This window comes from Tenrec ecaudatus, chromosome 6 (genome assembly GCF_050624435.1).
Source record: "Tenrec ecaudatus isolate mTenEca1 chromosome 6, mTenEca1.hap1, whole genome shotgun sequence".
NCBI classification, from domain to species: Eukaryota; Metazoa; Chordata; class Mammalia; order Afrosoricida; family Tenrecidae; genus Tenrec; species Tenrec ecaudatus.
This window is the reverse complement of record NC_134535.1, coordinates 120,806,399-120,829,945: the sequence shown is the minus strand read 5'-3', so window position 1 is coordinate 120,829,945 and position 23,547 is coordinate 120,806,399. Positions and strand designations below refer to the sequence as shown.

The 23,547-nt window shown below is 43.2% G+C and overlaps 1 long non-coding RNA gene across 2 annotated transcripts in view; it reads right to left on the bottom strand.

The window, feature by feature from the left end:
* Nucleotides 1-23,547, bottom strand: part of LOC142450298 (uncharacterized) — a 58,076-nt gene that overhangs the window by 5,738 nt on the left and 28,791 nt on the right. For both annotated transcript variants that reach the window (XR_012784929.1, XR_012784928.1), the window contains exons 2-4: nt 7,859-8,026; nt 6,604-6,955; nt 1,311-1,529 (exon numbers count right to left, since the gene is read on the bottom strand). This is a non-coding gene — a long non-coding RNA (uncharacterized LOC142450298). The remainder of the gene's footprint in view (nt 1-1,310; nt 1,530-6,603; nt 6,956-7,858; nt 8,027-23,547) is intronic.

Sequence of the window (23,547 nt, the reverse complement as noted above, 5' to 3'; positions counted from 1 at the left end):
TCCCTTACCCTCCTGGTATCCATACTCATTACTGGTCCTGAGGGGTTTATCTGTCTTGGATTCCCTGTGTTTCCAGCTCTTATCTGTACCACTGTTCATGCTCTGGTCTAGCTGGAGTTGTAAAATAGAATTGGGATCATGATAGTAGGGGGGAGAAAGTATTAAAGACGAGAGAAAGGTTGTATGTTTCATTGGTGGTATATTGTACCTTGACTGGCTCATCTCTTCCTGTGACCCTTCTGTAAGGGGGATATACAATTGCCTACAGATGGGCTTTGGGTCGCCACTCTGCACTCCCTCTCATTCACAATGATATGATTTTTTGTTCTTTGATGCCTGATACATGATCCTATCAACACCTCGTGATCACATAGGCTGGTGTGCTTCTTCCATGTGGGCTTTGTTGCTTCTCAGCTAGATGGCTGCTTGTTTATCTTCAAGCATTTAAGACCCCAGATGCTATATCTTTTGATAGCCAGGCACCATCTGCTTTCCTCACCACATTTGCTTATGCACCCACTTTGTCTTCAGTGATCATGTTGGGAAGGTGAGCATCATGGAATGCCAGTTTAATAGAATAAGGTGTTCTTGTGTTGAGGGGGTACATGTGCAGAGGCCCAGTGTCCATCTGCTACTTTAATACTAAACCTACAAATAAGGCATAGATCTATTTCCTCATCATCATATATAAATATATTTACATATGTACATGCCTTTATTTAGACCTCCTCTATAAATGCCCTTTGCCTCCTAGCTCTTTCCTTGTTTCCTTTTACTTTCCTCTTGTCCCACTATCATGTTCAACCTTCATTTGAGTTTCAGTAATTCCTCTTGGTTACATTGCCTTTGATCAAGCCCTGCCAGACCTCCTACATCCTCCTTGCCATTGATTTAGATCACTTGTTGTTCCCTTGTCCCTGGATTTGACACCCATTTCCTTTCCCCTGCCTCCCCTCTCCCATGCACACCCCCCTCCCCCCCTCCCGGCCCAACTACTGGTCCCATTCTTTTCTCCTCCGGCTTGTTTATCCCACCTATCTTATCTAGACAGACCTGCAGAGACAATAATATGCACAAAAAACAAGACAGAGCAAAACAAAGCAACAAAAGAAAACCACAACAAAATCAATGGCATAAAACAGAAAAGCCTGTAAATAGTTCAAGATCTGTTTGTTGACTTTTAGGAGTGCTTTTTTAGTCGAGTCTGATGGGGTGCCACACCCTGGCCCCAAAGTCTATTTTTGGTATTCCCTGGGGACTTCATTGCTTTTCTCCCCTTGTTGTTCTATTGCATACACTTAGTGTTTCACCTCGGTGTGGTGGGGTCAGATGGGGGTGCAATTCCCACACTGTCTCCCCAGTTGTCCCCCGTAGCACTATGGGTCAGTGAGTAACGTTGTGTCCCATGGTGGGGCCAGCCCTACGGCTTTCTCTGTGGATTGGCTGCTCTGAGTAGGAATATCCTCAGGGCTTGGTGGGCCAGGATGTGCTCTACTCCCTCTTCCATAAAATTCTTTTAAAATCCCACCCTGAAAGAAAAAGAGATAATGCAGAGAGTTAAAAAAAGAAAGAAACAACAAAATTTACATGAGTACTTTCAGAAATATTCAAGATGCTACTGCATCCATAAAACAAGAGCAATAAAAGCCTGGGGAAAAAAAACAAGAGCAAGATAAAAGATCTGATATCTAAATTTTCGATTTCTCCACAAACCTGCTTCTGTTCCTGTACTTCCTGTCTCAGAGAATGCAGCCCTCATAGACCTATTTTCCCAAGTCAGAAAGTTGAAAGTGAACCTTTGGTCTTTCTCTTCTTATGCCTCATTCAGTAAGTTACGAGTTCATTCTATCTTCTTAATAATATGTCTCTTAAATTTCACCCCACCTCTTTTTCCCATGGCTGCACCTCTGCAGACCTTTATTAAGTCTTTCCTGGACTACAGATACAGCTTTAGTTCCGTCCTCTCTACCTCTGGTATGAAGTCTCCCCGAGCTATTGTCTAGAATCATGCAATTTCATCATTAACCCAGAGTCTCATGTCATGCCTTCACCCTTGTTAGCTGCTGTTCGTTGGTATATGTTTCCTCATTGGTCCTGACTCATCGCAACCCGACGTACAACAGAATGAAACCCTGTCTAGCCCCGTACCATGCTCACAGTCTTTGCTAGGCTTGAGCCCAATCACACGTCAATCCATCTCGCCAAGGGTCTTCCCTTTATTTTCGCTTTACCAAGCATGCTGTCCTTCTCCAAGGTCAGAGCCCTCCTGATAACAGAACCAGAGGACATTAGAGGAAGTCTCTGTCCTCCCTTCTATGAGCATCCCAGTTGAACTTCTGTCAAGACAAATTTGCTTGTGCTTCTAGCTGTCCACTCAGTTTTCTCCACCAACACCATAATTCAAACACATTGATTTTACTTTGGTCTTCCTTATTCGTTGTCCAGTTTTCCTAAGCATATGAGACTATTTAAAATACCCACACATGGGTCAGAAGCACGTTCAGCTTCAAAGTGCCATCTTTGCTTTTAATACTCTGAAGAGCTCTTTTGCAGCAGATTTGCCCAGTGCAATAAGTCCTTTGCTTTCTCGATGGCTATTCCTATGAGTATTGTGTATTTGAGTTAAGAAAAAAAATCCTTGGCAACTTCAGAATTTTCTCTCTTCGTACTAATGTTGCTTATTAGGCCAGTTGTAAAGATGTTTTTTGTTCTTGATGAAGAGGTGTAATTTATACTTAAGGCTATGGCCTTTGATTCTCATAAATGAGGATCCCCGGTGGTATAGTAGTTAGACTGGAAGGCCAGTAGTTCAAAACCACTAGCTACTCTTCAGGAGCAATATTAGACTTTCTACTCCTTAAAAAGAATAGAAGTACAGATGCCTTTGAATTGTGGCGCTGGAGAAGAATATTAAAAGTACTACGGCCTGCTAAAAAGACAAATGGATCTGTTTTAGAGGTAAGGCCAGAGTGCTCCTTAGAGGCAAGGATGGCAAGACTTTGTCTTAAATACTTTGGATGTATTGTCAGGAGAGATCAGTCCCTTGAGAAATTCATGTTTGGGAAAGTGGATGGGCAGCGAAAAAGAGGAAGGCCCTCAATGAAATGGATCGACACAGTGGCGGCATCCATGGGCTCAGGTATAGGAACAATGGTGAGGATGGCGCAGGACCGTGCAGCGTTACATTCTGTTGTGCAGAGTTGCTATGGCTCAGAACCAACTCAATAGCACCTAACAACATCAGCAACTCCCAAAGAGTTATAGTCTCAGAAGCCCACAGAGGCGATTCTACCCTGTCCTAGAGGGTCGCTGTGAGTCCGAATCAAGTCCATGACAGGGAATTTGATTTTGAAGTGTTTTAGGTTTCCTTCACTTGTATCAAGCAAAGGCATCTGCATATTGCAGGTCTTTAATGAGCCTTCCTTCAGCCCTGATGCCACATTCTTCTTCATACAGTCCACTTCTTGGATTACTTGCTTTTCCCTCACATAAAACACAGCTACAGCAGTGCATGGGGATGGAAATGCCTGAAATTCAAGCCAGATTCCGGAGAGGCTGCAAAATAAGGAATCTCTTCGCTGATATCAAATAGATCTCGGTTGCATGCAAATAATACCAGAAGGATGTTTGCCTAATATTGCAAAAACTTGGAATTCCACGATACTTAATTGTGCTTCAGATGAACCTGTACATAGACCAAGAGGCAGTCCAAACAGAACAGGGCGCCAGTTTGTGGCTTTAAAAATCAGGAAAGGTTGTATCCCTTTACCACTTCAACCAGTAAGCACTTAATAATAATTGTGATTTAATAATACACGCTCATCTGACTAGCTTCAAATTATCACCATTTCATGCCTTGTTCCTTACATCCTAGCAATATGTATGACTTTTAGTTGTTTCTCAAAAGTTTTTTTTTAAATATGCGTTGTTCTCTGTGCCTGGAATTCCATTCCCTTCCTGGCATAAAAGTTTATTGCAGGCTCAACTCAAATGTTATCTCCCTTGGGAAGTTTTCCCAGCTCCACTGAACTGATGCTAACATCTTCATTGTAGACCCTACGTATGGCCCTATATGTGTGAGACAGTGGCCTATGCGTTGAGCCCCTAACTGCAAAGTCAGTGGTTTGAAACTACCTGTTGCCCCTCTGGAGAAAAGTGAGGCTTCCTACTCCTGTAAAGATCGACCATCTCAGAAACCCACAGGGGCAGTTCTCCTCTGTCCTGTCGTATCCCTTTGAGTTGGGCAGTGAGTCTGAGTCACTTGCCTCCACCACATGACCTCACTGTCGGTGTCATTGTCCTTTTCCTGCTCCCCAGAAACAGACTGTTGACCCTTTGAGGACAGGAACCAGTCCACTTAGCGGCATAGCACATATCTCCCATGGAAAAATGATCATAGTTATTGAATCCTATGGAAGCATTTTTGTTTGTTTGTCTCCAACAGTTTTATTGGCACATCATTCAATTCAATAGTTCAATCACAATCAAGAAGAATTGTACTATCATCACCACAATCACTTTTAGAACATTTTCTTCAATCTTGGGCTCACTGTTATTAGCTCCCCATTTCCTCCCAATCTAGACTCCAATTTCTTATCACAGAAGAATCTTCAAGAAAGCATGTGTACAGCTAATAAAGTGTTGCCATTCTCATTTTATCAGTTCAGGCCACGGAAAACAGAAATTGCATGATTTATTTAAGGTGCTAAAACTAGGATGCCCGTTCCTCTAACAGCAGAAGAGAAGGCGTGGAGATTATGACGGCAGAGCGGGGAGGGGTGATAGTATTGGTAATGTCGGAAATCCTTGTCTCGTAACTTCTTATACAGTGCTCCGTTCAAGAACAATGCAAACTATTGGCATTCACTCCAGATGTCAACTTGAAAAAATAGGCCAACATAAGTAAAGCAAAACAAAATTATTGGTGTCTGAATTGACAAGGATGTAAGATAGTGAACGAAATAATTAAAATTATTATTGGACATTTTTTAAAAACAGTAGAAATATTTATTAATAATGTGTCCAATTATTATCTGGTATTTTTAAGGGCAGCATTGTCCTGGGCCAGGAGGGATAACCAGTATCTGAGATTATGGGACAATTTAATCATTAGGGTTTGTGCCCCATTTTTCATTTATAATCTTCTATTAAAACAGGCAAATAAGCCAGTGTTTCCATAGGATACCATATTCAGTTGTTCTCTGTGTTACCTTATTGCAACTTTTGACACTTTATACCAAAGATGGCAAACGGACCACTAGCCCCTCACCTGACCTTGCTTGTGAGAATTTACAAGTTTTCCTCACTTCAGCCAAGATCTGTTTTCTGTTTCTTTTATAAATCCCTTGGTGCCTCATCAAAGCTCAGTGATAATGGCTACTCCAGAGATTACATGTTGATTTGAGAAAGGAGGTAAAAAGAACCTATGAAAACACAGTACTTTTTCCCCCCAACTTTTGTGCATGTCCTTCCCTTGGACATTGCTGTATGATGGTGGTGTCCGACGCCATTGAGTCAGCTACAACTCATAGCTAACATACTTACGCCAACAAACCCTACACCATTTCCATGTGCTTGAGTTCCTTGTTCTGGCTACTGGGTCAGTCACCATTTTAACCTTTAAAGCAAATCATTACCATAATGTAAGTTTTCTAGGCTCGGTTTTCAACCTTCTTCTTCTGCCTGCTCTCTCTAAGCAATCGTATCCAATTAGCTGTCATCACACCTACATGCTAACCAGTGGCTCACAAATGGATCCTGGCCCTTGGGGACCCCGTGCATGTGTGTCACTGTGTTGTGGCACGGTGCTCCATGCGATCTTCTTCCTTTTCAGAAGTAGACTTCCAGGGTTCTTTCTCTTCCACAGCAAAGCTGACGGATGCACATGCCCATGTTTCAGTTCGCCTTAACCGTTCACAGCTTGGTGGATGCCAGCATGTTTGCTAAGGACAACCATGTCGACAATGACAAAGGGAGCTCTGCTAAGATTAACTCAAGACCCCAAACTCCTAAGAGTATTTTACAAGACGTCATGGAGTTAGCTGGCTGCCACCTTTGCATATATGTCTAAAATAAGATTAATGTTGTAACCTACCATCCCCGTCTTTATACGTGGAGGACATTGTCTCTCTCTCTCTCTCTCTCTCTCACACACACACACACACACACACACACACACACACAAACATGATCCCTTTGAGGAAGAGAGACCACCTCTTTCCCAATGCTACTGTCATATTCAGATCAATTTTACAAGAGTTTGAAATTTTACTAGGTATAGAAGACCACTTTCTGTGACTCTCCTGGGCTTAAAGAATAGAAATCAAATTGTTCAAATAGCCTCAATCCATGCCTGTGATTTGGTAGTTGTTTTCTTTTCCACTACATTTCTCCCAATTCCCTCTATCCTTGAACCAAACATGACCACCCACCTTCACCTATTGTCAAATACTTCCAGAACTTCTCAGCCCTTGTGCTTGTCATTTCTCTCCACCTAGACTATCTGCTCACACTCCTCAGGAATACAAATCCTACCTATCTTGAAATGTCATCTTCTTGGAAAAACCTCAAGTTTCTCAAACAACCGCAAACTATAATTCTTACCTTCCACAGCACTGTAAACCTCTACCGACTCGAGAACGCACTTTCGAATGCTTTCCATGAGTCTTTGATTCCTTGTAGGTTCTGAATTTCCTTGAGGATAGGAACCTTCCTGTGTTAACCACTAGTCACTCTGTACCTCCCAAGCTTTCATCAGACGCATGTGGACTTGATCTTGACATGATCCACAGAAGTGGGCGAACGCGATCATCTCTCCTCTATCACTTCAAATCTAATCACTTCCAATTCTAAGTCAGGGCTGGAATGAGTGTTTCCGATGAGATCTGCGCAGCACTGATTATGGAAGTCTTCGTAATCACATCATTTTTTATTCTGCCATTCTCATGGAGTGCCTCTGTAAGAAGTTCCAATTTAAAATAAATTATGTAAGGAAATGGTCTGAGTCTATCCCATTAAAAAAAAAAAAAGCCAAATTGTCCTTTGGCTCTCTCCAACCCAGCCCACTCTCCTTTCTTTCTTTCTCCTCTTGCTTTCTTCCTAAAAGACAATCAAACTGCAGGCCATGGCGTGGGTATAATTATAGGTGCCAAGCCAAAGTCAGCATGTGTTTGCACCTCCTCTGCCAACTCAGCAGTTCATCTCCTCCCCTGTGAAGTATGCAGGCTGCACATGAACCAGTTTGAGTCACGTTATTTGTAGGTCATTAAAATGGGGCATCTGATAACATCTGCTTTCTTTCTCTGGTTCAAATCATGAATGGAGCGCCTCTCTCTTCCCTGAGTCACCAGCCTTTGAATATTCACCCTCCCAGAGAGCACAGAGATGGGTTTGGAACTCTGAGTGGTCTATAGTTGAAGTGAGACGCCTTCGGGTGAGGAAAAGGCGCAGCCTGCTAACCGCAATGGATTTGCATGAAGTGGACGTGGGCTAGTGAAGATGGCAGAGACGAATAGGGATACATGACTAAGAGCAACGAGCAATGGGGGGAGGGTTTACAAAGAACCCCAGGAAAGCTACCTGTTTGCCTTTGGATGAACAGGAAGGGAAGAAATAGTCTTGTGCCTTTCACCTAGTAGGTTGTCAACAGTCATTTGCCCAATGCTTTGGACAGTACTTAAGAGAGAAGACTTTCTTTCTTGGACTTGAGAAGGGATAAGAGGAACATATTCTCTTAGGAAGGCTAGGGTAAATTTTAGGCAGGAGGGTCACTCTAGATCAGAATCGACTTGATGACAGTGAGTTTGCTTTTGTGTGACGATCATCTACTTGACGGCTTGACCAGAACTTAGTTAAGTACCTGCTTCTATGTGCTTCCACATAAAGGGAGCCACCCAGACACTTTGGTCTTTTACAGCCTGAGTTGACAATCCATATTTTTCTTGATGGGCCACAGTGGGAACATCCGTTTTTTGATGGGCTAGTCCTGGTTTTTCTTTAAGGCCAGCCCAGTTTTGCTGGGTCTGCACTGTAAATAAGCACAGAAACAAACCTGATCAACTGGATCGTGAGTCCTGAGCTTGGCTGGATACGGGAAGTAAGCATAGGAAACGGATACATCATACTCAAAGAATTGGTAGGCAACTGACCCCATTTAGAACCAGATTGTTAGGAAAGGGCATGCGATTCCTAGTCAGAAGAAAATCTGGGTTTGAATCCTCTCTGTGTGACTTAGAAAATCACCTGCTTTTTCTATGATTTCATGTCTTGTGACCCTGAGTCTTTCAGATTTGGATTTCTGTAAAAACAAATTGGAATAAAAAATTGGGGGAATTGAATGAGTTCATGTGCATAAAGGTATGCAATTAATGTAATCTGGAAATGTGTTAAGAAAAAGGACTTGGTGTACAACATGCTGTCCACGTGACAGGAAGAGCTCTTTACTTTTCAGCTGATCTTCCTTTGTGTGCACTCTCTCATTAAATTTACTTTTAAGTGCTCTAGGTTCCACCTTCAAAGTGCTCCTTGGATCTGCCCATTTCTCATGTTTCTGCTGTTAAAAGTCTTCTAGGTTACTGAAATCCCTTCTCTTCACTATTGCATCAGCCCCTAAATGTGTCTCTACTTTTCTTCTTGTCTCCCTCTAATCTATTTTCGACTGAGCCCTAGAGTTTTACCTGTTAGTCGCCTTGGAGTCAGTCCTAACTCACAGTGACTCTGTGTGCAGCAGATGGAAGTACTACCCCATCCTATGCTGTCCTCACAACCGGGTGCCTTTGAGCCCATTGTTGCAGCCACTGTGTCAGTCCCATTTCCTTAAGACCTTCTACTTCCCCAAGCAGGATATCCTTTTCCAGGGACTGGTCTCTCGTAAGAACATGTCCAAAGTATGTGAGACAAAGTCTCCCCATCCTTGCTTCTAAGGAGCATTCTCACTGTACTTCCTTTTTGTTTGTTTTTCTGGTTGTACTTCTGCCAAGAAGAGATGTTGGTTCTTCAGGAAGTCCAAATACTGTGGACTACTAGAGAACTCAGACAGAACTTATTCAAATGTCAACATGAAAGGACAAATATTGTGGGGCCACTATTAAGTAATAATAATAATAATAATACACATGTTATCATACCAAAAGAAACAGACTTTAATGGCTACCAAAGGTGGGAAGGAAGGAAAAGTAATATGATGGAGAGTAGATGGGTGTTAACTTGGGGAAGGGGGGACATTATCCAAAAAATATAGAAAAACCTGGGGGAGGGGCCTGGGAAAGCTAATGGAAGGATTGATACATTGGTAAAGTTGTAGACTATAAAAGTTATAATCTGAAAAAAAGATGATCTGACATATAAGCCCCCACCTAATTCACAATAAAATGTTTAAAATAAATTGTGTCAACCGGAGCATAATATACTCTCCTAAAATCCTTTAAGAACTTTTGACCGCTTTTAGAGAAAATTGTAATAATAGCCAGCACACATGGCACATACTATGGGCCAGGGACTCTATCAAAAGCATCTGTCTTCAACCCCATGAGGCACACACTGGTATCATACATTCTATTTCTCAGATAAGAATATTGAGGCACTGAGAGCTAACTTGTTCAATGGGCCTGTCTTACCCAGAGTTTCCCAGAACGCAGAGCTCACAGTCAAAGGATATGTGCTAATACTTCATTTTGAAGCACAATCACAGGAAAGCATAAGTTGGGGAAAGGGAAGAAGGGTTGAGATCAGAAAGGAGGGTCAGCCAACACTAAGTGGTACATGATCAAGAGGATGGCCACTGTGTGCAAGGTAGCAAGTACACGACTGATTGATTCATCTTGTTTGACCGTCTCTGAACACTGTCTGAATGAATGGATCTGAAGATATTCCATCTGGTGAAGGAAGGGAAGAAGTTATTTATTTGCTGATTCTCTCCCATTGCAAGAGATTTGTCTTATAAGGCAACTGTTCCCATGCACTGGTGCCCACAAGTACACATGTGTTAGTACTAATCAGAAAATACCTGAACAAGAGGCAATAGGTACACAGTGTGGGAACAAGACAAGGTCCTCTCCTGTTGGTCCACATGAAGTCTATCAGAACTCAGGCTGTTCTGGCTATCCCACTGGCACCTGAAGGAGAATAGGCCTATATCTTTGAGCTATACAAGGTCAGATGATCTGAAACAGTGTACAAGAAGAGGCTCATAACTGAGCTGAAATGCCAATTCCAATCACCTAACTTTAAAGTCCATACTATAGTATATTATTCCATGATATAGTGTGCTGCTCAGAATGTATTATCATTTGGAATTAAGTCCAAACCCTTTACTACGCTCTGCAGTGCCCTATAAGATGCAGCCTCTCTATCTGTCCAACTCCATCTCGCACCACTTTCTTTCTCTCCTGCCAACTCCCAGTCATGGTTTCTTCTTTCATTGCCTAAACCCCAACCCCCTCCTTTCCTATCATAGGAACCTGGCAGGTATTAGTCTCTCTGGCTGAAAGGGAGAGATTTTCTTCCTCTTTGGCCTACCAAGTTCATTCTTACCTTTCAGTTACAGCTTAAGATTTCCTTTTTCAGAGACATCTTCCAGACAATGGTACATACAGAATCTTTCCCCCTGAGCAAACAACCACCATAGAAAGAGAAACAACTAAGGAGTTAAAGTCAACAATGAGGAGGATGCAGAGATCCTGGTGGTGTTGGAGCAACAGCAATCTAGCTGACAGGCATTACTAAGAGGCACAAGTTGGGTGAGTGTGATTGGGGGTCAGGAGGAAGGTAAAAGGAAACAGAGGAAAGATCTAGGAAGAAAAGCTATGGATAGAGGTATAAACATAGGTGTGGCAGTTACATAATCTCCTGTCAACTTGCAAAGGGGTGGAGTCTAGCCTGTTCTCAGGCCATAGCCAATGGGACTTCCATGTGGGTATGGCCTTCTCTTGAGGATTCTGGGAGTTCCTGTATTCCCCCTGGAAACAACTGATTCTTTGCCTCGTTTTCCTGCTGACAAGACACAGGGAGCTATGCTAGAGATCTGGAGCTAGAGAAGCCACGTGGAGACCCCTGCCAGCATTGAGATGCTTCCACTACCATGGATCCACAAGACTTTCCACCCATTGGTCTGTGATCTTTCTGCATTTGGTGTCATTGCATGTGTTGTGTGAGTCTCAAGGGGAATTCATGGGCAAATATCAGACTTACAGGCTAATATTGAACTCATAGACTTGATCTGCATGTGGTGGGGATGTTTTATTGATGCATAATTGCTTCTTGATATAAAGTTCTCTCTTATACACATATTAGTGTCTCTGGATTTGTTTCCATAGTCAACCTGGACTAACACAATAGGTGTGTTTATATGTAAATATATTAATTCATAAAAATATAGGTATATGCCAATACACTGAGGAAGTGGACAGACTTTGGGCCTCTGATCCAACCCTCCCTCAACTCAAGAACACTTTGTTCTAACAACTTGGCATTCTGTGATACTCAACCTCCCGGCACGATCACTGAAGATAAAATGGGTGCACAAGCAAATGTGAAGAAAGCAGATGGTGCCTGACTATCAAAAGATAAAGCATCTGAGGTCTTAAAGGCTTTAAGTTAAACAAGCAGCAATCCAGCAGAGGAGCAACAAACCCACATAGAAGAAGAACACCAGCCTGTGAGATCATGAGGTGTTGCCCGGATCAGGGAACAGGCACCAGAAGACCCAAAACAAGCAAATGAACAAACAAACAAAAAAACATGTTGCTGAGAATGAGGTGGGTTGGAACAGAGACCTCAAACCCATCTGTAGACAATGGGACATCCCCTCACAGAAAGGTCACAAGGAAGAGATGAGTCAACCAGGGCACAGTCTAGCACTGATGAAACACACAATCGTCCTCAGGTTCTTTAAGGCTTCCTCACTCCCCACTATCATGACCCTAGTCCTGCCTTTCGCTGCAGGCTAGACTGGAGCATGTGCACAGGTACAGATTAGAGATAAAAACTCATGCACACAGAATCCAGGTACAGGAATGGGAGTAGCACTACCAGGAGGGTAGGGGGAAGGTGGGGAAGCCCCAATAACATGATCTTTAAATTAAAAAAAATCTTTCCTCCTTAAAATTTTCTTCCTCATCTCCCTGTTTTCATCTGGTAGTACTTACAGCACCTTGAAATAATTTATTAATTTCCTTGATAGTTTCTTTTTTCTCTTGTCTTCCAACTGGAATCTAGCTTTCTGGCTTTCTTTGTTTAAAAGATCACTTTATTGGGGGCTCTTACAGCTCTTAAAACAATCCATACATCAATTGTATCAAGCACATTTGTACATATGTTGCCATTGTCATTTCCAGAACATTTACTTTCTGTTTGCGCCCTTGGTACAGCTCCTCTTTTATCCCCGTCCACCCTCGTGAATACTTGATAAATTATAACTAATTATTATTTTCATATCTTTCACCAACCCGGTCTCCCTTCCCCCAGGGTTTCTGTTGTCTGTCCCCTGTTGGTGTGTGTGTGTTATGTATCGATCATTGCAATTGGCTCCTCCTTCTGCCCCCTACCTTTCCCTTCCCCTCCTGGTATTGCTATTCACATTTCTGTTCCTGAGGGGTTTATCTGACCTGGATTCCATGTGTCCTGAACTCTTATCTGTATCAGTGGACATACTGCAGTATAGCCAGACTGAAAAGCAGCACTGGGATCATGATAATGGAAGAGGGGAGGAGGCCTTAAAGAACCAGAGGAATATTGTGTGTTTCATCTGTGCTATATTGTGCCCTGGTTGACTCATCCCTTCCTTGTGACCCTTCTGTGAGGGGATGTCCTATTGTCTACAGGTGGGTTTTGGGTCTCTGCGCCAACCCCCCTCATTCTCAACAATATGTTCTTTTGTTTTGGGTCTTCTGATGACTGTTAGCTGGTTCCACTGACACCTCATGATCACACAAGTTGGTGTGCTTCTTGCATGTGGGCTTGTTGCTTCTCTGCTAGATGGCTGCTTGTTTAACTTCAAGCCTTTAATACCCAAAGACACTATATCTTTTGATAAATGGACATCATCAGCTTTCTTCACCACATTTGCTTAAATACCCACTTTGTCTTCAGTGATCATATCAGGAAGGTAAGCATCGCAGAATGCCAGGTTGCTAGAACAAAGTGTTCTTGAGTTGAGGGAGGGCTTGAACAGAGGCCCAAAATCCGTCCACTTCCTCAATGTATTGCCATATAAATATATGTATAAAGGACAGTATCTCTTTTTATGAATATATTTATATAAATGCACACCTATGTTTACACATCTATCCATAGCTTTGCGTCTTAGTTCTTTCCTCTGTTTCCTTTTACCTTCCTCCTGCCCTACCATCACACTCTCTCTGCTCTTCTTCTGCCTCTTAGTAATCCCTCTCAGCTAGACTGCTGTTGCTCCAACACCTCCAGGATCTCTATATCCCTCTTGTTGATTTTAATTCCCTAGTTGTTTCCTTGCCTATGGCATTATTTGCTCACCACTCCCTTCCCCAGTCTCCTCCTCCCCCAAGGTCCCTCAGGAACCACTGATCCCATTGCTTTCTCCTCGGGCTTGCCTCCTATGCCTATCTTATTTAGATAGGCAAAACAAAAGATCAAAGAAAAAGGAGAAAAGCAAAAAGATGAAAAATCATACACAATTCCAGGTCTGTATGCTGCCGACCCTTCTGACTATCTCCCCACAGTTCATGGAGGGTGGGGTGGAGGGATGTCCCAGGAACTGCCCCTACTAGCCTGACGTCCATTTTGGGGGCACCTAAGAGCCTTGTGGCTTGGCTTTGCTCCCATTGCTGATCTGTTATGTTCTCTTCTTGGTTCGCCCACTAGGAGGGGGTAGGGGTCAGACTGGACTCACTACCCACCATGTGTCCCCAGTATTGTCCTCTGTCACAGTATGCTCCAGCAAGGGGACATCATGTCTTAAGCTATTGTGGCTTTACTGTCCTCTCTGTGCCTTAGCAACCATGCAGGGCCCCTATGCACAGGGTTCGGTGTGTCAGTCAGTATGGGGTGTGGTTCCTCACTCTCTTCTTCCTTCTTAGTTTGCTTCCATGTCGGCATGAAAGGCTGGCTCCTCTCCCCAATCTATAGGTTTAGTGTTGTCCTCTGTAGCACATACTTCCAGGGAGGGGATCAATTTGGCTGACCTGTGAGGACTGTAGACCTCTCTGTTCATGTGCTGCTCCATGTGATTACGTTACCCTCAGGTTTGGCGGGCCATGGGGGGGCGGGGGGGATGTCTGCACTCACACTGCCATTTCTGTGAAGACAGAAACAATATCCTCCCCCAGGGTGGATTAGTGCCCGAGGTCATCAATCCCTCTTTTTTACCCTTTCCTTTTCTTCCTCCCCATCCTCTTTCCCCTTCTTTGTGATGGGATGACATGCACATCTTTATCTTGTTCACCATTTTATCCTCAGCATGGAGCATAGAGCTTAACCTGACAAAGTGCTAAACCCTGTCTATAGGATGAGTGAGTAAATGACTCTTCAATGAGAATAACTCATAGTGAGTCCACACTACAGGGAAGAACTGCTCTGGAGGTTCCAAGACTATACCACTTCATGGGAGTAGAACGCCTCTTCTTTCTACCTCGGAGTGGCTGGTGGTTTTGAATTGCCAACCTTGTGGTTAGCAGCCTAATTCATAACCCTTACCTCACCAAGGTTGCTATGACTCGGAATTGACTCGAAGGCAGTGAGTTTGCTTAGAGAGGAAATAGAGTCTTGGCAGTACTGTAAGTAAACACTCAAGAGTTAACCAAAGCATTGGCATTTCAAACCTCCAGGTGTTCTACCGAAGGAAGTTTTGGCAACCTGTTTGCATAAAGAGTACAGCCCTGAAGCCATAGGGAGCAGCTCTACTCTATCCTATATAGTTCACTTTCTGTCAGAATTAACTAGACAGCAATAGATTTAGAGTTTGTTTGTTGGCTTATATGAGAAGTGGGTTTTAAAGTGGTATTGTCCACAACAGGGTTTGAAGAGCAACACTGTCGAACTGCTTTACAGGCAAATGAGATGTCCTGATAGTAAGTAGATGATAGGGATGGTTTGACTCCCCCAAATTTCTTCCAGCTCTAGGCATCTTTGACCTATAGAGGATATCTTTACCAAGCCAACAGGAAGGATGCAAAACCAGAAATTCCTTAGGAAGTTCAAAGAAATTAATGAACAGGAAGCTATTTAAAACACATTTTTAAATCTGTGCATCTATAAACAGGTTTCAAAAAAGTCCAGGGACCCTAAATATGATGCATATGGATGTGTCTTCATCCTTATGCATCATATTTCGTAGGCAATTCTTAGGCACTGGTTCTATCAGATCTCAAAAGGAATCCATAATTCTCAAATGGTTCTTGTGTGCTCAGAATGGAACTGCCTGATAGGGTTTCCTAGACTAAAATCTTTTCAGGGGCACAGCACCCACAGAGGTCTTTTCTTCCACATTGTGAGTTTTGGGTTTGAACCATTGATCTTTTGATTAGCGATTGTGGTAGTTACATAATCTGTTGTCAATCTGAGCGTATTAAGAGTGAAGGGGTGGAGTTTAGCTTGTCAGTCAGGTCACAGTGGATGACCTCATTTGTACGCCCCAAGGAGATAAATAGCTTGCTGGAGGAGGGACAAAAGCTCACTCCCTGTGAGACATTACGGACTAGGAACCACATGGAGACCCCTGCCAGCCCTAAGATGCTTCTACTGTCACTGAATCTACAATACTATCCATCCACTGGCCTGTGATCTTCCTGGATTTGGTGTCATTTCATGGGTTTCGTGAGTCTGAAGAGAACTTTATAATTTGGTATTGGACATGTGGGCTAATGTCAGACTTAAGGATTGATCTGGACTGGGCTGGGATGTTTCCTCAATATTCAATTGCTCTTGTATATAAAGCTCTTTCTAATACACATGATTGTCCATGAATTTATTTTTCTAGTCTACCCAGACTAACACAGCAACCAAGAGCTTAACTATTTCACCAGCAGATTCCTAAATGGGTAGGAAGCATTCATTGATTGCAGCAGCTTATAGACAACCCAAACTCACTTTCTTGGGTTTCTGGTGGAAAAAATTTTATGGGTGAGATCTGCTGAAATTCATACAGTAACATAGGTGACAAGAAAGCCCAGGTCTCAGGCCTCTGGGGTCACAAACCAGTGTCCTTTGCTATGCCTACCTACCTGCCTGAAGTTCCAAGTTCTGTTGTAGAAGAAACAAGAAAAATTTTCTTTCTTGGAAGAAAGGAGAGAACATACAAATGGGCTGATTACAAGGATCAGACCAACAGAACCAGGACCATAAGAGGGGCTTCAAGAATCCCTCAATAAGTCCCCCATTTTCAGTTACAATGCCTCTTTTCCATTTTTCATGGACCCCAAGTCAGTTCTACTACACAGCGACCCTGCAGGACAGAGGAGACCCTCCCCTGTGAGTTTCCAAGACTGCAATTGTCTCCAGGGGCAAAACCCCTCATCTCTGAGGAATGGCTGAACATGCTGAGGTGCTTGTTTTTTAGTATGTTTGCAGAGTATGAAAGAAAGGGCCCACATCAGTAGTCAACATTTTGCTCAGAAACCAAAATAATTAGATTATCTTTGTGTGTATGTGTGTGGTAAAAATCTATATAACAAAACACTTGTCATTTCAATGACTTTTATGCGTACAATTTGGTGACATCATTACTATCTACTTTTAGTTTTTCCTGTCATCCTTAATAGAGGCTCAGTGTCCTCCGTACAATATAGATTATCTTTACTCATAAAATTAAGGATAAATGTAAACATGAAAAATGCCCACCCAAACATTAAAAAGCAAAGATAAAAATTGACAGCAAACAGGCCTCATCTATTATACAAAGAAAAAAATAGGTTGTGCTTTTTCATAGCTACAAATATACCAAGTCAACATGAACATTTTATTATCTTTTACAGTAATATAAGTAATAAAAATAAAATAATATAAACAAATGAAATACATAACCACCAGTCCTCATTAGGCTATTGTTCAGGATTCTCTCTTTCCTCTGACACCCCAACCAGGGAACATCAGGCAGAAAGGAGGCTTAAGTTCAAATTGTGCATCTGCTACTTATTTCATGAATCTGGGGAGCCACTTTCTCTGGTTCTTGGTTACCATTTTCACAGTATGGGCGAAAGTTGCATATTGCTTTTCTACTTCTTTAAGGAGGAAAACACTTCTTATTGTGACTCACAGTAAGGCATATAATTAAATATGTATTCTCAAGCACCTATGCTTATAGCTGAAACCAAAGTGCACAAAACATTACTGACCCTTCATACATTTGGGGAGGAGCTTTGGTGGTGCAGTGGCATAATCACTGAGCTGCTAACTGAAAGGTTGGTAGTTCAAACCCACAGGCTGCTCCCTGGGAGGAAAAGGAAGCTATCTGCTCTTGTAAAGATTGATAGGAAAACTTAGGGAGCCTGTCTACTCTGGCCTCCAAAGTTGCTGAGTTGGAACTGATTCAATAGCAAGATGATAGGTTTGGGTGGGATATTCCATGCATTTTCATATTTTCTAGTCTATTAAATTATGTAGCATCTCGTTCTCTCTCTCTCTTTGTTGTTAGTTTGCTTAATGCAGGTTGTGACCCATTAAATTAATTTCAAGGCCTATGCACGGGCTATAACCTTCAGTTTACAAAACATTATGGAAAACATTAAAGTCACTTGTAGCTTTTACATACTGCTAATAAACTTTAGAGCCACAAGTCAATAATAAAATCAATTTAGTTCCATTTCCATTTTCCTATTTCCTTTGAAGACGGTAATAGGCAGTGCAAAAGAATTGCAGGTAGAGAAAGGGGAATAAGAGCTGTGAGAGTCTATGAAAGGACATGTGTGGCATAAGTTCTCTTAGAGTGACCATTAACAACAACAAGAAGATAGCCACAACTAAACTGGAAAACTTTTCACTGAAATGTGTTTTTTTAGGAATGCCCATGACCTGGTAACAGTTTAGGAGTTTCTTAAGTAAATGAAGGAAGGAAGGAAAGAGAAGAGAGAGAAAGGAAGAAAAGAGCAAAGAGGTAAATCCCCAAGTGTCGGTGGGAGGCCTTGACCAGCCGGGCCCTTACTACATGGAAGGCTCGGCTTGTGGGAGGAACAGCCCTCACACCTGGGAGAAAGGGCCCTCTGCACACATGGGTGTGCCCCTGGCTGGAATGCAAACCACACCCACACGCACGGCCATGCGAGAATACGCCTAAGTCAGAAATCGAATCATTTCCATGTGGGCATAAATCTGTCCGTGCGCTTCAGCGTCTTCACATTAAAGTGCAAACTCCCCAGCATGGCATCCAAGCCTTTCCTGATCTGGTTTCATCTCCCCAGCTCTCCCACTGCATTCTCCACCCCAGGGCGGACATCAAGTCCTCCGGCTCCTCCAAATGCCCTTCCTCATGCCTCGCTGCCTTTGCACCAGCTCTTTCCTCTTTCCAGCATCCCTTCCCCTCCGCCCGCCTCTTCTAGCCCCTCAAGTCGCTCCACATGTCCACTCTTTGCGCCGTTCCCCAGAGCATCGTTCTCCTACTAACGCTGTCTGCCTACTCATGACCCCACTGCAATGGAGATTGTAGCTGATGAAGTTCCTACTCCACACTAGATCATGACTTCCTTGAGAGTAGAGAGTGTGTCTGTTCTAGTCACAAGTGTGTAGAGTCTGGCACATAGTAGAGACCCCACAAAGCTTGTTCAGTGAATGACGAGTAAAGGATTCTCCTCTGGTCCACCTGCCCCAGCTGCTAAGGGTGCGACTGAATTAAGCAAAGCACAGCTAAATACGCATGAGTAAAGTGTGAGCCTTCCCAGGTTAGGAGAGATGATAAGGATTAGCAGAATGGGAACATAAATTTGTAGAAGCCAATCAAGAAAAGGTAACCCAAGAAATGCTCCTAAAATGGTCCCTCTAAAAATTTGGGAATGATGGGAGGGGGTTGGGGGGGTGGTGAGAACCCTGAGAAAATATAAAACATGAAGTGGAGAATACTCAGACTTTAGGAAATTTAATATACTGACTGTATCCTCTTTATCAGTGGGACGCAAAGACACAGCAGTATCTTTTTAAAGACAATTACATTCCTATTTTGTGTATTCACAGAGTTATTATTTCAATAAAATGAAGAAAAATCATTGGTGTGAGGAGCAGGTAACAGAGTTCAAGGTGACTCACTTTTAAAACATGGTAAATAACCAAGGGAGGTTAGTTAAATCTAACAAGGAGAAGTGGTAAGAGGAACAAAGATAACTGATGCTATGTTGGCCCTGAGGGTAGAAAAATGAAAACTTGCATCTTGGAAAGTGAGCAGGCCAAGTCCACAGAAAGCTCATAGTAAGGCAAGAACAAAGCGGGGTCGGGGTGGGGGCGGGCAGGACTGTGGAGTGGCCAAGCTGACCCTGCGAAACTTTTGGCATGTGAACACAAGAGACCAGCTGAGAGAAATGTATGTGTTGCCATTAACGCTGATAAAAACTGTTGTGGGCCTACAAAGAACCCGAAACAAGCTTTAAATCTCCTTATCTCTAAGCCATGCAGTATATTTCAATTAGATAATGATTCCTTTTCATCTTCTAGACAACAAAGGAACTAAATAAAGGAAATGTAATTGTTTGTCAACAGAAGAACGATTCCAAAAGGACTTTGCCACAAGCCAGATTTTGTCTTTAGTGAGACTTTGGAATCAGATATGTGTGAACACGTGAAGAATTGCAACCAGCAATGCAGAGTGATAGTCTTGGGGCCACCCAGGTCCACTGGCATCATATAGTTCACAAAAACAGTGGTCTATGCCCTACTTTGGCGCGACCTGACTCAGGTCTTAAAAGCGTGTGAGTAGCCATCTAAGGTACAATTATTGATGTTTCCCCAAGCAAACAAAAGAATGGTGAAAATTAAAAAACATATGGAAGCATTTAGTCCAATAGACTGAAGGACCACACAAACATCAAACATCAACTTCCATGGCCATGAGACCTAGATAAAACTAGATAGTGCCTGGCTCCCACTAGCAGCTCCTCCAAGTAATTAACTAAACACACCAACCTACCCACCCCAAATGGAACACAACAACAACAAAAAATAACTCATCTGGGATGGCGTGGGGAGACACCCTAGAAGGTCCTAAGTACAGTAGGAGAAAATGTGGGACCAAGCCCCGAATCATAAAGCAGATTTACTGATCGGATAGAGACTGATAGGACGCTGCCAAGACCATGGCCCTTTATCATCCATCAGACTACTCTCTGCAATGTTAGGATGATCAACTTTTTAAGACCACAAAGACAGGCAGTAAAAATCTGTTATTAGAACAAATACATTTCAACCATCAAAATAAAATCCTAAGAACTGCATTTATTTAAGCATGAAGTTCAGCAACATGGAGGAAGTGGGACAGGGGTGGGGTGGGGGGGGGGTACATGGTCGGGACGGCCGTGGAGCAGGTGAAAGAAAATGTGTACGAAGCACTGTATGGAAAACTGATGGTCTGCTCTGTAAACGTGCACCTAATTCACAAGAAAAAGTTAAAAATAAATAATTAAAAACATGAGGGTTTTTTTAAAGGATAATATAGAATAGGGAGGTAATTATGTCAGAGTCCTGTTGCAGTAGTGCTGTGGTTAAGCACTGATGAGTGACCAAAAGCGCAAGTGATACAGACCAAGCAAGAACGATGTGGTGATCTGTTGCCAGGGAGATGTACAGCCTCAGAAACCCGAGGATGGGGCAGTTCTACTCTGTCCTACAGGGTCTCCGATGAGTTAGAATCAGCTTGATGACAATGGGTTTGGTTTTTGACGCAACTATATTTTGATAACTGTTAGAACTCTGTCCCAGAACTGCCAGAAGATATGTAGATGGTAAAATTGTGAGTGATTTTTACATTCACTTCCTTTTACTTATTTGTATTATTAAAATTTTCTGCAATAGTCTTGTATTATTAGTTTTTTAAATCATCTTATTAGGGGCTCATACAACTCTTACCACAATTCATACATACACCAATTGTGTAAAGCACATTTATACAATCATTGCCCTATTATTAGAGTTTTTAATCCCCCTTCTAGATCCCTACCTTCACTTCTCCACCAAAAAAGAAAAGAAAAGAAAAAAAGATTCTAAATAGGGTAACATCTAACTTCTGGTTAACTTGGCCTGTGGTGGCAGAAACTTTGTGGAGCAATTGTGTGCTGACAAGTATCCCAAAATTTGATCCCATCAATCCAAGTCACCAGGGAATTGCTCTCTAGGAAATGAGACTACTCCGAACACCATCACATCCAGGCCTTTTGAAAACTGGAGACGTGAAGACGTGGTTCTAGTTGGAGGAGGAGGTTTAATGACCATTTTCCTTTGGGCAGAAGTGGACTTGCGATTTTTATTCTGATTGACTTAGTCATTGAATATGTCATGACCAACTTCCTTGACTGAAGGGAACAGGAATGCGCTCAGCGCAGAATGTTAGCACGCGTTTGTCGTTACAGTCACACTGGTGGGGTCAGGTCCCGTGCAGTTGACTCGGATTCTCGGGGAACCTTCGCAACAGAGAACTGCCCCGCAGGGCTTTCTAGGCTGTCCTTTCACCAGCCTTTCTCCACTGAACAGCTGGTAGGTTCAAGTGACCGTCCTTTGCGCTTAGCAGCTGAGCATTTAAGGCTGTACCACAACTCCCCCCACCTCTGCCCGCACCTCCCCACCCCAAAAGGAAACAAAACAAACAAATCAATGGCTGGGGAAACTCAAACTGCTGGACTGACTGGCAGCACCACCACTTTGGTGAGCAATGACAACTTACACCACTAGCGGTTTATAAGGACAGACAGAACTCTTGCCCTGTGGGTTTAGAGACTGTAACTGTACAGGAGTCGAAAGCCTCCGCTTTCTCTCATGGAGCTGCTGGTGGTCTTGAATGGCTGACCTTGGGGTGAGCAGCCCGATGTGTAACCACATGCCACCAGGGCTCCCTAAGGACACAAAGAACTCCTGAAAAATTCTACTCAGCCCAGGCTCGTCACACTGTGGATGGGATCCGTAATCTATGTGGTCTGGGCAGCATCTATTCCTTAAGTCTCATATCATAAGTGTCCGCATACTGTAAGTGTCTTAAGAGTTTGCTGTGTTCTGAATCTTTCAAAACTCATCGAGTCCATACTGACTCACAGCGACCCTAAAGGATGGGGTAGAGCTGCCCCAGTAAGCTTCCCAGACGGCAACGGGTGCCGGGATTAGAAAGCCCATCTTTCTCCCGTGGAGTGGCTGGTGCTTTCAGATCGCCCCTAACTCCTATCCACTAGGCCCTATCTGCCCCATTCTTATAGGTCTGCAGGGCAGATGCTCTCGTGTATACAAAATTTCTACTCCCCTGGATGGGGGCCTGCACATGGCTTTTCTAGGTCATGAGCCGACCTCGGGCATGATGCCACTTGACTCTGCGCAGTGCAGTGAGGCAAGCTCTCAGAGAGCCCATTCCACACCCATCCGGGATGGGTTCAGCTGGGTAAGGTGTAAATCCCCGTGCCAATGGCCAGGGCAGGGGAACTGGAGTAACAGTATGATCTCGGGGCCACCTAGGCTCATCGCTTTGAAAGAGGCTTTTGTGAAAGCAGTTTCTCAGAAACCTTGTGCCTACACGGTCTCCAACTATGATTGTTCACGATTCAACTGTCAGGAGCCTTGGAGGCTTACTGCGTTAGCCCTGATCCGCGAACTGCAAGCCAGCAGCTCAAAAGTGCCAGCTGCTTCTTCGGAGAAAGATGCATCTTCCTACTCCTGTAAAGAATGTCAGTCTTGGGAACAAACAAAGGTTGGGGTGGGGTGGTGGTTGCTGTTTTACCCTACCTTATAGGGTCTCTATGAATTTGAATTGATTTGACATGGGGAGTGAAGCTACTTTGAACGACCCCTGGGGAGACAGTGGTTAAGTGTGTGGTGGGTAGTCTGAAACAACCAACAAGTCTACGGGAGCAAGACCACTTTGATAAAGGTACTGTCTTGGAAACCCTATGGAACAGTTCTACCCTGTTCTATAGGGTCACTATGAGTTGGAATTGACTTAACAGCCATGGGTTTAAGCAGATTTCCGTAAGGCCTTTGTTCAGTAACAGCATGAATATGATACTGTGACGCTCATCCTTGCCTCTCCCACCCCTCTTACCAAGGGTTCTGTGATCTCCAACCCCAGGCTTTCTCCCTAGGTAATACCCATCTGCACTCCTTGGTTTCTTTTGGGTTTTATTATTTTCTACTTTCCTTTCTTTTTTCCCCCAGAAATCATTTTATTAGGGGCTCTTACAGCTCCTATAACAATCCATACACTAATTGTATTGAATACATTCGTACATATGTTGCCATCATCGTTTCCAAATCATTTTCTTTCTACTTGAGCCTCGCACGCCTTCTGATACTCTCGGAAAGCACCTGCACGCCCACCATCCACAGGCCCATGCTGCTCTTTGCTGCTGAACCAGAGAGCATGAGCTATTAATGACTGATAGCATTACTTTAGAGCACGCCATTCAT